The sequence below is a fragment of the Myxine glutinosa genome, unplaced genomic scaffold, assembly GCF_964187855.1.
Source record: "Myxine glutinosa unplaced genomic scaffold, kmMyxGlut1.1 SCAFFOLD_678, whole genome shotgun sequence".
NCBI classification, from domain to species: domain Eukaryota; kingdom Metazoa; phylum Chordata; class Myxini; order Myxiniformes; family Myxinidae; genus Myxine; species Myxine glutinosa.
The window spans coordinates 175761-191068 of record NW_027616773.1 but is presented as its reverse complement, the minus strand read 5'-3'; the positions used below and the strand labels follow the sequence as shown (position 1 = coordinate 191068).

The 15308-nt window shown below is 43.7% G+C and overlaps 1 long non-coding RNA gene across 1 annotated transcript; it reads right to left on the bottom strand.

Annotated features, from left to right (window-relative positions):
* Positions 1-8576: 8576 nt before the first annotated feature.
* On the bottom strand, positions 8577-15305 carry LOC144889073 (uncharacterized). Its single transcript, XR_013621574.1, has 3 exons — positions 15267-15305; positions 13807-13954; positions 8577-9939 (listed from the first exon to the last, which is right to left on the bottom strand). It is a non-coding gene; the product is annotated as an uncharacterized LOC144889073 (long non-coding RNA).
* Positions 15306-15308: the final 3 nt, after the last annotated feature.

The window sequence follows — 15308 nt, the reverse complement described above, 5'->3', positions numbered from 1 at the left end:
TTCTAACTTGGTGCCAAGACATAAAGATTGCTTGGTTTTCCAACCCTCGAGCAGCCCACGTACAGCTGGCCATGGGAAGTACCCGGCATTGCCGGGGAGGAGGATGGGGAGGGGGAGGGGAACGGGGGAGGAGAGGGTGGGGAGGGGAGAAGAGGGGGGCAGGGGAGAAGAGGGGGGGAGGGGAGAAGAGGGGGGAGAGGGGAGAAGAGGGGGGGAGGGGAGAAGAGGGGGGGGAGGGGAGAAGAGGAGGGAGGGGGAGGAGGAGGGGGGAGGATGGGGAGAGGAAGGGGGAACGGGGGAGGAGGGGAGGGAGAGGGTGGGGAGGGGAGGGGAGGGGGCAGGGGAGAAGAGGGGGGGGAGGGGAGAAGAGGGGGGAGGGGAGAAGAGGAGGGAGGGGGAGGAGGATGGGGGAGGGGGGAGGGGGAGGGGGAGAGGGGAGGGGGTAGGGGGAGGGGGGGATGGGGGTAGGGGGATGGGGGTAGGGGGAGGGGGAGGGGGGAGGGGAGAAGAGGGGGAGAGGGGAGAAGAGGGGGGAGGGGAGAAGAGGAGAGGGGAGAAGAGGAGGGAGGGGGAGGAGGCGAGGGGAGGGGGAGAGGGGAACGGCTAGCTTGGCAAGCGATAGCAGGATTTTTACTTTTATTTTTACCTCAATGAGGGCTATCTATATATATAAAGTAGAGTTGGCCTCTGTGTCTGTATCCTGATCTATCTATGATCTCTAAGATCTCGAGAACCCGTGGACGGATTTGCGAGCGGAAAGTACTGTTCGACTCGGGATGGTCCCAGGAATGTCACGGAGACATAAACATTTAAAAAATTTCGGGTTTTAAAATTAGCGTATTATTAGCACTAGCAGAAGAGAGAGGGATTCGAAGGGAGGGAGCGCAGCGCTTCTAGCGCTTCTGACTACAGCACACCTTAAAATTAAAAAAACTTCGGGTTTTAAAATTAGTGTGTTACGCGTAATTAGCGCTAGCAGAAGAGGGAGGGAATCTAAGGGAGGGAGCGCAGTGCTCCCTCCAGCGCTTCTGTTAGCGTAATTAGCGTATTTCGGAACGTTAATTTTTCAACTTCATTATTCGGAATCAGTACGTCCCAGAGAACCTTCGTAACGTTAATTTTTCAACTTCATCCGATTGACATGGGACCAACGGCATGTGACAAAGAGTGAAACATACAGGCTACATTTATTTGACGACAATGAGTTCCGACTTCCGACCTCGGTGGGATGACAGGCTGAGTCAACCCCCCTGGTGTGAAGGGGGAGGAGGAGGGGAGGGGGAAGAGAAGGGGAGGGGAACGAGGGGGAAGGGGATGGGAGGGGGGGGAGGGGGAGGAGGGGGAAGGGGAGGGGGGAAGGGGGGAGGGGGAGGGGGGGGGAGGGGAAAGGGGGGGGAGGGGGGAGGGGAGGGGCCCTTCTTCCCCTGGGCACCCCCGCACCCTTCCCTCCACCCCCTTCCCCTTCCCCCCCCATTCCCCTCCCCTCCTCTTCCCCCTCCCCTCCTCCTCCCCCGCTTCCCCCTCCCCCCCTCCCCCCCCGTTCCCCTCCCCTCCTCTTCCCCCTCCCCTCCTCCTCCCACTCCCGTGCAAAGCCGGGTACCTCTGCTAGTATAATTATATAGTCCGTGCTTGGAGCCTTCAAGTTCAACATAAAGTTTTTTTATGAAAAATAATGCAGATGTATAACAATCCACCAATGCAAGTTCAGAAATGAATGCAGATCCTTTACTTTGCGATACAAACGCAATTCCCGCCATTTACACTCACGATCAAGGCCTCCAGAGTGATCGCGCCTCTTCTTCCTCCTTCAACGTCGTCTCACTTCTTTCACTCAAAATGCACGAAATTCTGCCGCATGAAATTATGTAGAGGCCTCGTCGGGGGGGATATAAGGTAGATAAGGAAGGCGTTGTAACAGAAGCATCAAAATAAACGTAGAAGAACAAAAGGAAATTGGAGCTATTCTGGACCCACAGCCAAACCCGACAAACCATTGCAATACACCCTGAACGTCTAGCGCCGCCACAAACTACACCATGGAATTGCAGCGGTTTTTTTAAACCATTGATATTAAAATAAAACGTAGCCTAAAACCACCGGGATTTTATGCTGATTCCGAATCTGTGTCTAAAACTTTTCTCCGATGTGTAGTTCTTGAGTTTTAAGCGGACATCCAGACAGACACACATATACACACACACACACACACACACACACACACACACACACAGACACTCCTCCTTTATATATAGAGATGGTCTGGCGGCGGGGATGGAACATCACGTGATCGCTCTGAGCGAATCAGCGCGCTGCTCTGCCACCGGCTCAGATTTCGTGTATAATATTCCTCGCTGAAAAAAAATCTCTGTGAAACATGCTACTATCTATGCTAAATCATGCTAAATGCTAATCATGCTAAAATCTATGCTACTTGCTGTGAGTTTATGGCGGCAAGGAACATCACGTGATCGCTCTGAGGGAATCAGCGCGCTGCTCTGCCACCGCCTCAAATTCCGTGTATAATATTCCTCGCTGAAAAAAAATATGGATCTAAAGATGAAAGAAAAAAAAACCTATGTGGTTGTGAATGGCAATGTTCCTCGCTGAAATGTGAAAAAACGCAATCGCTTTTCGCTCTGAATTACGTGCGAACGCGTAACTGTGAGTTTATGGCAGCAAGGAACCAGTAAATATATGAACCCCTTTCCTCTCCTGCCTCCTCCCCCCTCCCCTTCCACACCCCCTCCTCCCCGGCCCGGCAACGCCGGGGTACTTCTGTATATATATATATATATATATATATATATATATATATATATATATATATATATATATATATATATATATATATGAGGAGAATAGAACCATGTTCCACACCTTGAGTTCAAGAGATAACAAGATTTAATGATGAACCAATATCACAGCGCTGTGGAGGGTGTAAGAGTCATACCATTCACAATTGAACAGCATGGCCACATACACTCCTAGAAAATTGGCAACCCAGTTTCTTTATATACACAAAATTATACAAAAAATCTCCGCTGAAAAATGATGGGTACTTCTACAATATATATAATATATATATATATATATATATATATATATATATATATATATATATATATATATATATATATATATATATATATATATATATATTGTTGCGGATATGGGTTTGGCCTCCATATCCGCTTGTAAATATTCCCCTATTTCCCCAATACTCCCCAACTATCCCCAATCCCCCAGTCCTATTGTCTGTAAACAACACTCTGTAGAACCGACCTTCCCCTTTTTCCCCCATTAAAATGTCGTGCCCAGGTCCACCGCATCTCACGTAGACAACTTTCGGACATCTTGCTAGTTATTCTTAGTCTATGTCAGTTAAGGACTCGTTTCCATTAATTCTGACTCTTCGTTGCACCAGAATGTGATTGTATGGCACCAGTAGTGAGTTTAGGACCTCCCCATACCTCCTCCCATCTTCCCCATGAAACAACAACAACAACAACCACAGCGGGGGGCGGCGTAGGCCGCGGTGCGGGGAAGTGGGCGTCCTCACTCCGGCTCGGTTAGCCGCCATGGGCCATGTGCTCCAGGTTACCTCCAGGTTACGGGGTTACCACGAAGGGGCTGGCTGTCAGCTCCTCGTCAAGGGCGGAGCCCGGTAACCCCCCCGCACCCAATAAGAAGCGGCGGGCCGATTCCATCTGGGGCGGAGCTAACGAGCCGAGGGCGTGTCACTCCCCGCCGGATATACGCAGCGACTGACCGGGACGTGACGTAAGATGCGCCCCGAGCTTGAAGTGAGAAGAACCAGTCGCCACCCTCCGAGCGCTGAGAGACCTCCCTGCATCTTTCGGACCGTGTGGATCCTGTCCCTGAGCCAAGAGTGCACCTTGAGCCATCGACTACCTGCCCTTCCTTGCCATCAATCCCCGGTGTGAGTCAGTCTTGTCCCGTTTATCTGTCGTCTGTCGGGGCTACTATAAGACCGTATTTAAGTGCCTACCTTTCTATGCTGTCTCTCTTGTCCTTGTAATCTAACGTTCCGTAATATTATAACCTCCTCCGGGGGTCTTGAGAACTGTACCCCCTGGTGTCGTGTCATTTAATCCAGCCGTTGTGTCCTTTCCTTAATTGATTTAGCATAGCGCGACTCGGCCAACGTTCGAGTATAATCGGGTAAACTGTGCAGACGCGGTCATACCAAACCGCTCGGTAAACCAAACATCCACAACCGCGTCTGTAACAATATATATATATATATATATGTCCTCTGGGTCTTTTGGGTCCTCTGTTTTGGGGGTTTTTCTTCACAACTGATGATTTTCTGTCAACTGCAGTTGTTTTCCTTGGCCGACCTGGCCATTGTATATTACCATGTACACTCGTGGTTTCTTTATTTTTCAAGATATTCCAAATTGTATTTGCTTTGCCCAGTTGCTGTGTTAAGGTTATAATTGAATTATTCTGTTCTTTCACCTTCCAAATTGCTTGCTTTTATTTCATGGACAGTTCTCTGGTCTTCATGATGGTTTATGCCTACTGACTCCAAAGGCAGACTCCCAATGCAAAAGCAAAGGCTGAAAACAAGACTCGACATTCACAGCTCTTTTATGTAGTGAACAATCAATGCACCAAGAAACACCTGTCAGTTCCAATTCTTATGTGAGTACATAGCAATAACAAATTTGACTTCGCTGTTCCAATACTTATTGAGGGCACTTTATTTCAAGAATCAACCACTGGAAGAGGTTCAGTTACTTGAGCTTCTGGGTCTCACAATCATTCATGACCTCTCCTCGGGTGACCATGTAGCCAAAAGTGGCCTCCAATATGGGCCACCCACTGGGCATCCTGTTGCGCTGTCCCTTCCTTGGTAAATCTGAACTTGCGGTCTACAAGATTCTCAAGTTTGGGCCCAATTTAAAGTCCAAAGCCAGACAGTATTTTCTGTTGGCTCAAATGTTTCCTTGACATTTTTCAGTTGAAGTAGTCCATCGGGTATAGATTTCTCAATAAGTTATGAAAAATAATCAGGGATGTGGACATCTGTCACATTTTCCGTCGTCATACGTGACAATTATTCTGACCCGTAAAATTCAGCTGCTGGCGTTAACCTCACTTTCAGGCCGAAACGTACCAGTCCTGATTTGTATAATCTCTGCCACCGGCTCAGATTTCGTGTATAATATTCCTCGCTGAAAAAAAATCTCTGTGAAACATGCTACTATCTATGCTAAATCATGCTAAATGCTAATCATGCTAAAATCTATGCTACTTGCTGTGAGTTTATGGCGGCAAGGAACATCACGTGATCGCTCTGAGGGAATCAGCGCGCTGCTCTGCCACCGCCTCAAATTCCGTGTATAATATTCCTCGCTGAAAAAAAATATGGATCTAAAGATGAAAGAAAAAAAAACCTATGTGGTGTGAATGGCAATGTTCCTCGCTGAAATGTGAAAAAACGCAATCGCTTTTCGCTCTGAATTACGTGCGAACGCGTAACTGTGAGTTTATGGCGGCAAGGAACATCACGTGATCGCTCTGAGCGAATCAGCGCGCTGCTCTGCCACCGCCTCAGATTCCGTGCATAATATTCCTCGCTGAAATGCGCTGAGGTAAAAATATGGTAAAAAAATATTATGAAATTTTTTTTTTTTAGATCGGCCATGTTCTTCCCAGGCTCAATGGTCATGTCGATGCCAAATATCAAGCACGTGAGCCTCTCCGTTTAGGAGTCTATCGGTAACAGTACACACACACACACACACACAAACTGTGTTTTATATATACTAGGACGTGCCCGTACGTGGGTGCCCGTTCCTTGCCAAAAAAAAAAAAAAAAATGTCTTCGCCCATGAATGCATGGGCGTGCCCATGGGCCCATGGGCGTGCCCGTAAGTGCGTGATGTGACCGTACAATGAATGTATCGTCCCGACGCCGCAGCTCGGATGGCGCTGCAGTTAATCGGGCCTGTATCGGCAGAGTTATTATAAACGTGTACTACAATCGATCGTACCTTACAGCGTCTGCTCGCCACGTTCAGCATCAGTACGTCGTCACTATGACTATCCGTAAGTCCGGAAGTGACGTCCTCATTTGACTGTCCGGAAGGTCGCATATCGCAGTTACGATGAATCGCAAATTAGTTTTAATTAGTTTTAAAACATAGTTTAACGCCAACATAGTTTGCCAACGTGAAATAAATGAATACGCTCTCAAATGTGCCGTCCGAGGCAGAGTCTGTTCGGCACGTTCGGCACACGTGATAGCTCGCTGCTCTCTGATTGGTTGAATCGTTTTTTGGACATAGCTCGGTAACTACTTCGCCGAATAATATGAAACGTTGAAAAGGCACATCCTCAGGTCCCCAGCAATATACCTGGCAAGTTTCAAGTATATCGGACCCGTGGTTGTCGAGAAACAGCGGTCACAGACACACAGACATACAGAGATTACTGGAATTATAGATAGATAATATATATATATATAGAAGAAAGGTGTGTGTGTCGCCATTTTTCTCAGAGATGGCTTAACGGATCTTCGTCAAACTTTCAGAGGTTCATCAGTGAGTGCCTGAGAGTATTTTAGGCAAAAAAAATAAATGAAAGCTTGAAAATAAAAATCGCTCGATAGTGCCGAAGCCTTTTTTAATTAATGACAGTTATATACAAGTACACATTCACATAAATAAATACAAAACAATCACCAGACATTTGAATACAAATAAATCAAACAATTCCGGAAGTGTAAGAATTTGGTAGTACGGCTTCTTCTTCTTCCTGATCGACTTCACGCTGAACTCAGAAACGTGAGCCACATTCACCCACCAGTAAATATATGAACCCCTTTCCTCTCCTGCCTCCTCCCCCCTCCCCTTCCACACCCCCTCCTCCCCGGCCCGGCAACGCCGGGTACTTCTGCATATATATATATATATATGAGGACAATAGAACCATGTTCCACACCTTGAGTTCAAGAGATAACAAGATTTAATGATGAACCAATATCACAGCGCTGTGGAGGGTGTAAGAGTCATACCATTCACAATTGAACAGCATGGCCACATACACTCCTAGAAAATTGGCAACCCAGAGTTTCTTTATATACACAAAATTATACAAAAAATCTCCGCTGAAAAATGAGCACGGACAAAGGAAAACTGGCTCGACATCTCCCACCGAGACCCTATCTTCTTTGGCATGAGCAAAGGGAAAGATGCGGGAGAAAGAGCACAAGAGCACCGTGACATTCTCAAAACTTATCTTCCATGCTGGCTTTTGGTCAAGGACAGACAGACGCGTTTTCACGAGGGGGTCTAACAGAGCAAGCAGTTTCACTATCTTTCTACATTCCTTGGCACAGTTGGAAAATATAGCATAGTTAAAAAGCAAGAGGGAACATAGTAAGCTTAATCCTTTTCACAAAGCAACCATTATTAAATGCAAACCACAATTACATAAGGCACAATAAAAGGCATGATCTCAACATATATATATGTCCTCTGGGTCTTTTGGGTCCTCTGTTTTTGGGGTTTTTCTTCACAACTGATGATTTTCTGTCAACTGCAGTTGTTTTCCTTGGCCGACCTGGCCATTGTATATTACCAAGTACACTCGTGGTTTCTTTATTTTTCAAGATATTCCAAATTGTATTTGCTTTGCCCAGTTGCTGTGTTAAGGTTATAATTGAATTATTCTGTTCTTTCACCTTCCAAATTGCTTGCTTTTATTTCATGGACAGTTCTCTGGTCTTCATGATGGTTTATGCCTACTGACTCCAAAGGCAGACTCCCAATGCAAAAGCAAAGGCTAAAAACAAGACTCGACATTCACAGCTCTTTTATATGTGAACAATCAATGCACCAAGAAACACCTGTCAGTTCCAATTCTTATGTGAGTACATAGCAATAACAAATTTGACTTCGCTATTCCAATACTTATTGAGGGCACTTTATTTCAAGAATCAACCACTGGAAGAGGTTCAGTTACTTGAGCTTCTGGGTCTCACAATCATTCATGACCTCTCCTCGGGTGACCATGTAGCCAAAGTGGCCTCCAATATGGGCCACCCACTGGGCATCCTGTTGCGCTGTCCTTCCTTGGTAAATCTGAACTTGCGGTCTACAAGATTCTCAAGTTTGGGCCCAATTTAAAGTCCAAAGCCAGACAGTATTTTCTGTTGGCTCAAATGTTTCCTTGACATTTTTCAGTTGAAGTAGTCCATCGGGTATAGATTTCTCAATCAGTTATGAAAAATAATCAGGGATGTGGACGTCTGTCACATTTTCCGTCGTCATACGTGACAATTATTCTGACCCATAAAATTCAGCTGCTGGCGTTAACCTCACTTTCAGGCCGAAACGTACCAGTCCTGATTTGTATAATCTCAGCTTTTGTTTTCTTCTTCAAGCTGCAGAGTTTTCCTAGGTTGCTTATGTTTCACACTTCATTTAAATCCTTCATCACAGTGAAGGTAATATACGACCTTCACATCAAAGGTGTTGTCATATATGCGTATGTCTCATAAAAAACGTGTCCTTGAAGACAATTCAATAAAAAGGAGAAAGCTCGAGATTTTCAACAGAAACTTTATTTCAATGGTTTGAAACTATTCAAGAGACAGCTTGTGTCTTTGAGCATTTTCTTAACAAATTGTAATTATGAAATTCATTCATCCTTTGTCTTACAGAAAAGGCTGTTATGAAATCTGTCGGCAAGGATTCTGGAAATAACAGAAATTGTTTGAAATGTTTGAAATTGTGGCATACAACTCCAAACAATTACAACAGGATTGTCTTGGAGTCTCAAAGTGCATGTGGACTTTGACTTTTTGTATTATTAATAAATGTAATTAATGGCATGAACGACTTCAGCCATTTTGTATTGCATTCGATGCCGATTTTACCTGCAGACACAGGTTTTGAAATTGTTTTAAACATGAGTTTTATGTACTGTGCACACACCTGTTTTACTGGAACTAGCTGCACAATGCATTGTATAACTTTTCTTTTCCGCTTGAGCTTCACAATATATATATATATATATATATATATATGTATATATATTAGAAATTCGAACTTTCCTTTTTTAGATTTAAACAGTTTCATGAACAGTTGGATTTTTTTCATCTTCGTCAGACACTTATACCTGTCGATCAAAAGTCTAAATAAAATTAGATAACTCTCGAATATACATGTCAAAACAAAAACATCTGTCTATCTCTTAATCAAATAAGGTGGGGGTAACAAATCGAGAAAGTAATGTTTGTATTCATCCCAGTTCTTCCAATATTTCCGGTGAACTTGATCATTAAGCAGGCAAAATAACGTTCCACCAAGACTTGTTTTGGTCTTGAGTGCATCCACAAGCAGCTTTTGAGAGAGAGCACACATCATTTTCACCATTTTTTGGATGTTAATTCATGCTAATCAGCTGCCACGTTTCATTGTTTTAACATCGATTTAGTGTTTTTTCCAGAATAGAGGCATACACACATGCGTGCCTTATGTAAGACATCATCTGAAACTTGCATTCTCAATGCAGCTCGGTTGTAACAATTCCTGCTGATTACAAATAAATCAATCAATCACTGCAAATTATCAAACAATAGTCAAATCGGTATTCACCTTCCAAGTCACTGAAGTATTTTTTTAAATCATGTCATGATTAACGAGGAGCAATTGGACAGCTCCTGCCAAGCATGTACATTTCATTGGGCCTCGTCATTTCTTCCATTGTTTGCAGACAATAGTTCAGGCTTATCGATAAACTTACTACAGTTGGAGCCCAACTAGTTTTGACTCTCTAAATATGCTTGAACCTGTTTGTTTTTGGTGAGATAAACTATCACTTGCAGTCTGCACCAAAGCGCAAAGCGAGTGCAACGGGTGGACTTCCACAACTGATCGAGTGCCAGATTGAGTGCGCAAACATCTGGGAAAAAAGAAAATCAGTGCCCATGGGGATCAATGAGATATTTGTAGAGGTTAACTTCTGCACATAATTTAACAATGTGGCTGCTGTTGTAAACTCATGATAAATATTCTTTCAGCTGAATTTTGATCAATAGCACAATGAGAATACAGCACAGTACAAATGAATATTAATTTTCAAAAAGAACTAAAAGTAGATTTACATGCAAATACATTGATAGATATGCCTCTGCTCAGATTACATATCAAGCCACTGTTGAGTTTGATCTCGATGAAGGAGCACATGAAAAATTTTAAATCACATGTCAGAGAGAGAAAGATAAACAGTGCATTCAGAAAGTATTCAGACCCCTTCACTTTTTTCACATTTTGTTATGTTGCAGCCTTATGCTGAAATCTTTTTAATTCTTTTTTTCCCTCATCAATCTACACTCAATACCCCATAATGACAAAGAGAAAACAGGATTTTAGAAAGTTTTGGAAATTTATTTTAAAAAAAAAACTGAAATATCACATTGACATAAGTATTCAAACCCTTAACTCAGCACTTAGTTGAAGCACCTTTGGCAGCGATTACAGCCTCGAGTCTTCTTGGGTATGACGCGACGAGCTTTGCACACCTGGATTTGGGGATTTTCTGCCATTCTTCTCTGCAGATCCTCTCAAGTTCTGTCAGGTTGGATGGGGACCGTCGGTGGACAGCCATTTTCAAGTCTCTCCAGAGATGTTCGATTGGGTTCAAGTCAGGGCTCTGGCTAGGCCACTCAAGGACCTTCACAGAGTTGTCTCTAAGCCACTCCTGCGTTGTCTTGGCTGTGTGCGTAGGGTCATTGTCCTGTTGGAAGGTGAACCTTCGGCCCAGTCTGAGGTCCTGAGCGCTCTGTTTCAGGTTTTCATTAAGGATATCTCTGTACTTTTCTCTGTTCATTGCTCCCTCAACCCTGACCAGTCCCCCAGTCCCTGCTGCTGAAAAACACCCCCACAGCATGATGCTGCCACCACCATGCTTCACCGTTGCGATGGTATTGGGCAGGTGATGAGCGGTGCCTGGTTTCCTCCAGACATGATGCTTAGAATTGAGGCCAAACAGTTCAATCTTTGTTTCATCAGACCACAGAATCTTGTTTCTCACAGTCAGAGTCCTTTAGGTGCTTTTTTGCAAACTCCGAGTGGGCTTTCATGTGTCTTTCACTGAGGAGAGGCTGCCGTCTGGCCACTCTGCCATAAAGCCCAGAACGGTGGAGTGTTGCAGTGATGGTTGTCCTTCTGGAAGTTTCTCCCATCTCCACACAGGATCTCTGGAGCTCAGCCAGTGACCATCGGGTTCTTGGACACCTCTCTTACCAAGGCCCTTCTCCCCCGATTGCTGTTTGGCCGGGCGGCCAGCTCTAGGAAGAGTCCCGGTTGTTCCAAACGTCTTCCATTTAAGAATTATGGAGGCCACTGTGCTCTTGGGAACCTTCAATGCTGCAGAGATTTTTTGTAGGCTTCCCCAGATCTGTGCCTCGACACAATCCTGTCTCTGAGCTCTGCAGGCAGTTCCTTCGACCTCATGGCTTGGTTTTTGCTCTGATATGCATTGTCAGCTGTGAGACCTTATATAGACAGGTGTGTGCCTTTCCAAATCATGTCCAATCAATTGAATTTACCACAGGTGGATTCCAATCAAAGTGCAGAAACATCTCAAAGATGATCAAGAGAAATGGGAGGCAACCGAGCGAAATTTCAAGTGTCATAGCAAAGGGTTTGAATACTTTTATGTCAATGTGATATTTCAGTTTTTTCTTTTTAATAAATTTGCAAAACTTTCTAAAATCCTGTTTTCTCTTTGTCATCATGGGGTATTGAGTGTAGATTGATGTGGAAAAAAATGAATTCAAACGATTTCTTCATAAGGCTGCAACATAACAAAATGTGAAAAAAGTGAAGGGGTCTGAATACTTTCTGAATGCACTGTATTCTTCTCATTCTCATTCACTAGGGCATGCCCATACTATATATATATCTAAAATTATATCCCCCCCCTCTATTTACATGAAATGGTTTGGTCCAAAGCGAACGGCTTGCGAGTACGGTGACAATCCCCCCCCTCTATTTACATGAAATGGTTTGGTCCAAAGCGAACGGCTTGTGAGTACGGTAACAATCCCCCCCCTCTATTTACATGCAATGGTTTGGTCCAAAGCGAACGGCTTGCGGAGTTTGGTAAAGAAATCGCCATAGCTCGGTAACTACTTGTCCGATTAATATGAAACCTTGAAAAGGCACATCCTCGGGTCCCCAGCAATATACCTGGCAAGTTTCAAGTATATCGGACCGGTAGTTGCCGAGAAACAGCGGTCGCATACACACACACACACACACACACACACACACACACACACACACACACACACACACACACACACACACACACACACACACACACACACACACACACACACACACACACACACACACACACACACACACACACACACACACACACACACACACACACACACACACACACACACACACACACACACACACACACACACACACACACAGAGATTACTGGAATTATAGATAGATAATGCATAACTCATTCTTCAAGAGAAAACGGCCTGCACCTGCACCAACTTTGAGGAGGGTGACACGGATAGCCAAACCACCCCTCCCTCTCCCGAGCATCTCCTAATGACCTCACAGATGCTACATTGGAGCAAAGATACTCGAGTGGCACCAACACGACCGACATTAGGTTTGAGATAAGACTGGCGAGTGTTAAATTGACTTTGTTTTTGCAAATTTATTTACCACCTGTTTAATTTTTTTTTAAAGATATATATTATTTTAGCATCTACATACTGTATATTAATCCACATCATGCTATCAACGATGCTAATGGAAGTTATAATGACAATAATTCCAGTAATCTCTGTCTGTACGTTTGTACGTTTGTCTGTCTGTGACCGCTGTTTCTCGACAACCACGGGTCCGATATACTTTTAACTTGCCAGGTATATTGCTGGGGACCCGAGGATGTGCCTTTTCAAGGTTTCATATTAATCGGACAATTACTTACCGAGCTATGTCCAAAAAACGATTCAACCAATCAGAGAGCAGCGAACGATCGCGTGTGCCGGCGTTGCGAATGGACCAAACCATTCCATGTAAATAGAGGGGGGGGTTCTGTGGTCGTTGCGAATGGACGAAACCATTTCATGTAAATAGAGGGGGGGGATTGTCACTGTACTCGCAAGCCGTTCGCCGTTCGCTTTGGCGTTGCGAATGGACCAAACCATTTCATGTAAATAGAGGGGGGGGGATATAATTTTAGATAGATATATAGTACGGGCATATATATAGTACGGGCATGCCCTAGTAATGACAATTATAGCGCCATCAGAACACATCCCCCCATTAATACATGCAAGTCTATGGAAAATTAGACCCTGCTTTACATCGTTTTGCTTAACACAGTGTCCTTCTGGAATGCATCTTCAGCACGAAGTGAGATATTACTGTATCCTGATCATCTGTCAGATGGCATGAGTATGGAACAAAGAGTAGTTTGAGGTGGGACTTTCACATTTCAATTTTTTTGGTTTATAAGGTCCATTCGTGGAAGAACTAAGCAACAAAAGGTATAAGCCAACACACAAAGGAGACAGTCGACAGTCTCATAATGAAACATACATTGGATGAATGAACAGGAGAGCCACCTGTAGTCTTCCTGCCATCACCCCTTAACACCCAAAATGGTTGACTGGTTTCTTGTCCATTCTACAGCATATTGGAGTATTCTTATACATGTGGCAAACCTTATCAAATATAAGAGTTTAAGCAGGCGTTGCCTTTCCCCTGTGTGTAATAACATTTATACCATTGGGTTTCAGATGCCGGCTGGCATGGTCAATTTCTTCTTCACGTGATGCTTGCAGCATGTAAATGGCTTTCAAATGTTGCTGTAGCTGAATGGGACATGTGTTTGTGCTGTACAGTTGTTCCATTTTGCCAAAGAGACTTGACACCTGGCGATTTACAATGCCACATGCAGAATAAGTCCATGCAAAACAGTGATACATTGCCCAGTTTCTGCAGCTTTCAATGTTTCTTGTTTATAAATTAATGCTCCAATGAAGAGCATTAATTAAAATCGGTAAAAGGTGATACAAATCAAGAATGCAACATGCTTTTTCAAAAGACAGCCGTTTCTATTTTGTTGCTGAAAATTTTGAAACTGCCAAGAGGTACAAATAGTGGAATGCATCATATGGTGAATTGGTGCCTATTTTTGTGTCACGATTTTTGAATGCCCCTGCCGATGAAATCACTAGAGACAATGTTTTCAGGTTGTCCGTCATCAGTCCACGATAACTTCAGAATGGCTGAAGGGATATTAGTCAAACTTGGTGCAGGTATGTATAATGAGGTAAAGATGAACCGATTCGATTTTGGGGTCATGAGGTCAAAGGCCAAAGGTCATGTTAGGTAAAAATTATGTTACCGTGATAACTTGTGAACCAGTGATGGGATTCTGACCAGATTTGGTACAATTATGTAGAATGATGTAAAGATGAACTGATGAGATTTTTGGGTCAAGAGGTCAAAGGTCAAAGTCTGTAATAAGTCTACAACTTGAGAACGGCTGAAGTGATACAATTCAAACTTGGTACAGGTATGTACAATGATGTAACGATTAACTGGTTAGATTTTGGGGGCAAACGTCAAAGTCTGTAATAAGTCTATAACTTGAGAACGGCTGAAGTGATCCAATTCAAACTTGGTGCAGGTATGTATAATGATGTATAGATTAACTGATTAGATTTTGGGGTCAAGAGGTCAAAGTCTGTAATAGGTCTATAACTTGAGAACAGCTGAAGCGATCCATTTCAAACTTAGTACAGATATGTATAATGATGTAACGATTAACTGGTTAGATTTTGGGGGCAAACGTCAAAGTCCGTAATAGGTCTATAACTTGAGAACGGCTGAAGTGATCTAATTCAAACTTGGTACAGATATGTATAATGATGTAAAGATTAACTGATTAGATTTTGGGGCCCCGGGGTCAAAGGCCAAAGGTCAGGTAAAAATGTGATAACTTGTTAACAGCTGAAGGGATTTAAATTAAAACTTGGTACAGGTATGCATAATGATGTAAACATGAACTGATTCAATTTTGGGGTCAAGAGGTCAAAGGTCATGCTCGGTAAAAGGTGATAATTTGAGAGCAGCTGAATGGATTTAAATCAAACTTGGTACAAGCATTATAATGATGTAATAATGAGGGCGGAGGCATATCGGTCGACATTGTGATGTCGAAGTCTTGTTCTAGTTTACCTTGGCCTGTTCTCTCAATTGGTCAACAATCAATCGATCAAT